Source organism: Ailuropoda melanoleuca, chromosome 9 (assembly GCF_002007445.2).
Source record: "Ailuropoda melanoleuca isolate Jingjing chromosome 9, ASM200744v2, whole genome shotgun sequence".
In the NCBI taxonomy this organism is placed as follows: domain Eukaryota; kingdom Metazoa; phylum Chordata; class Mammalia; order Carnivora; family Ursidae; genus Ailuropoda; species Ailuropoda melanoleuca.
In genome coordinates this window covers 86,999,843-87,003,067 of record NC_048226.1, presented here as the reverse complement: position 1 = coordinate 87,003,067, position 3,225 = coordinate 86,999,843, and the positions used below count along the sequence as shown (strand labels likewise).

General features: G+C 46.0%; 1 non-coding gene across 1 annotated transcript; it reads right to left on the bottom strand.

The window, feature by feature from the left end:
• Positions 1 to 1,426: 1,426 nt before the first annotated feature.
• On the bottom strand, positions 1,427 to 1,499 carry TRNAE-CUC. Its single transcript has one exon. It is a non-coding gene; the product is annotated as a tRNA-Glu (tRNA).
• Positions 1,500 to 3,225: the final 1,726 nt, after the last annotated feature.

Genomic DNA, 3,225 nt, shown 5'->3' with positions numbered 1-3,225 from the left:
AGGATACATAAATGAATGCGGGCGGCTTTGTCTCAATAAAACTTTATTTGTGGCTGCTGAAATGTAAATATCATTAAATTTTCATGCATCAGGAAATATTCTCCTTTTTCTTCTTTTGTTTTTTAAGGCAATTTAAAAATGTTAAAACCATTCTTTTCTTTCTTTTTTTTTTTTTTAAGTTTACTTATTTATTTATTTAAGTCATCTCCACACCCAATGTGAGGCTCAAACTCACAGCCCCAAAGATCAAGAGTCACATGCTCTTTGGACTGAGCCAGCCAGGCACCCCTAAAAATGTTAAAACCATTCTTCCCTCATGCATAGCACAGAAATAGGAGGTGGGCTGGATTTGGTCCAGGGGCCATTGTTTGGCCAGCCTCACTCTAGAAGGATTTTTCAGAAATGCACTACAACTGCCATTGTGGCTGCTGCCACTGCGTAGCCCTCTGTTGAGTGCGTTTGAGGCACCAGGCACCAAGCTAAGAGCTCCCCCGGGATGCACTTGAACCTCATACACAGTACCAGGGGCACTATGTGCCTCCTTATTGAGAAGCATAGGGCTGCCCCAGGGCATCCAGCCAGAAAGTAGAAGAGCCAGGACTGGAAGCCATTGTCTGAGCCTGTGCCCTGCTCTGCCCGGCCACACTGCCTTAGGTGGGCCTGCAGCGCCTTCCCCCTGCTTCTGGAACATACCCCATGCCCCTTCCCATGGTTCCTGGAGGCTCAGGGTGTTTTCATCCCCCCCCCCCCCCCCATGCCTCCAGCTCTCCCCTCCAGCTCGCTGCTCCCAGTCATTTTGATTGTCTTTTGGTTCCTTGAACTCTCCAAGTTTATTTCTGGCTCAGACCTCTCACCTGCAATGGCCCTCCCTCCTCTGTGGGCGAAGCTTGAGGGTCTGCGCTTACGTGTCCCTGTGTCGGGAAGGCCTTCTGTAACCCCAGCGGGATTCTGCCTCGCAGAGCCGGTTCGCCACTGCTGCAGTATTTATGACAACAGGCGACTGCATAGCTCTGTATTGATTTCATGTCCTTCTCCCCCGCTAGACTGTAACCCCATGATGCATGAAGGGGGAGCCTCACTGCTGGACACACCTTGTTAATATGTAGTGTGAGCTCAGGGCCTGACCCAGAGTAAGGGCTCTATAAATATCTGGAGAGTGAATAATAAACAAATACACTTTGCCTCCTAATCCTCTCCATCATCCCTGGGAAGTAGTTATCGCTACCCCCACCCTCAGCCTTATAACTGAGGAAATCTGGATTCAGAAACATCAAGTCGCTTTTCCAAGGTGACAGAAACAATCGTCAAATTCAAGGTCTCTGATACCATGTCCAGTGATGTTATTAATGTACCACGAACATTCCTTTATGGTTGTTCATATGTGTGTGTATACTTACATAGATATATATTTTTTAAGTAGGCTCCACACCCAACATGGGGCTTGAACTCATGACCCTGAGATCGAGAGTCACATGCTCTACCGATTGAGCCAGCCAGGCACTCTATATAGATAAATTAATTTTGGTGAAGGTGCTTAAATTCAGAAGGTATGAAAATGGGATGGAGCAAAAAGTCCTTGTCCCACCTCTGTGTTCCAGCCACCAAGATCCCTTTCTGAAAGCAACTGATGGCACCCATTTCTTATATACCCTTTTAGAGGCCACCTATGCATATCCAGGAAAACATCTGTATTTATCCTTCTCCTTTCCCATATTTGGCATAATGGCAGCATAACCGACATACTGGTGACTACTTTTTTTTACTTAGCAATATGTTGTAGAGATTCCTATCCTACGTATTCTGACATATCCTTTCCATATCCCTGCAGATAGAGCTTTATTCTTAAAAAAATTTTTTTTATGGCAGTGGAGTATTTCATCATATGCACATTCCACAATTTCTTTAACCATTCCCCCATGACAGACATTTGGGTTGCTTCCAAATTTTTTGCTATTACAAACAATGAGTAACTTTGTAAATATGTCAATTCACACATGTGCAAGTATGTCTGAAGGATAAAATTCTTGAAGTGGAACTGCTGAGATAAAGGGCATGCCACAATTTTTTTCCCTCTAACGTCTGTCTTTTCAGAAAGCATGACGCATCATTTCTAAGATTCACACTGACCATGACAATTAGACCATGGTTATGCTGGGTCAATGTCTAGAGAGGAGCTGGTGGAAGAGAGCTCCCTTCCTAGGGGGATCTGAGAATCAACCAAGTGCATTCTCCCCCCCTCACTCCCTCCCCACACACCACCCCTCCATCCTGGCTCTTCAATTAACTCTCACTCCTGCAGATTCAGTCTTTGAAGGGCAGGCAGCATCGTATGGTAGAACCCGCCTGGGATCCAAGATCAAACATACCTCAAATAAATTACGTGCTCTGCAATTTATAAGCTGTGTGACCTAGGAAAAGTGACTTCGCCTTTTGGACCTCAGTCTCCTCACCTGTAAAATGGGGCAAATGATTCTTACCCAGCTCACTGGGTGCTTGTGAGGAGTAAATAAACCAATCCATGCATCACAGCAAGCCCACAATACAGGCAAGTGTTTGCTATTATTATTATCCTTAACTTTAAGGTCACAGAACCTCAAATGACAGATACTGGCTAGATACAGAAGGGTTAAAGCAGTGAGGATGTGGGTCTGGGAGGGGGAAGGAGATGGGGCAAGGCAGTTGCCGTCCCAGCAGACCAGGGGTCATCCTCAGGGCACACAGTGCCAGGGCCAGGGGTGAGAAGGTGACGTAACAACCGTAACAACCGCAGAGATAACCTTTGTCTGTTTCCCAGCTTAGCAAGAGCCAGCTCGGTTAATGGTTAAGTGAGTGGCGCCTGCAATGTGGTGAGCGTGGAAGGCCTTCCTGCATACTTGGGACTAAACACTGAACGTAGCCAAATTAAAAACATCCTCTCGAAATAAAGGCTCCTAAGGTTGTCTCTGCTGGAAGAGCTGTGGAGAGTGTGATCAGGAGTCAGCTCCCCCTCCACTGAGGAGAAGCTCTTGATATGTACTGGGATATCTTTGCCATTGTTGGTGCTCTTGCCACCCCCCTCTCCTCCATAGCAGTCACTGTGCCATAGCAGAGACTGTGCTAACAAACTGACATGCATTTTTCTCTTCTCAATAACACCCTGAAGGAAATATTATTCCCATTTTGCAGATGAGGAAAACTGAGGCTCGTTGACGTTAATTGCCTCAGATCATATTATGAGTAAGCATG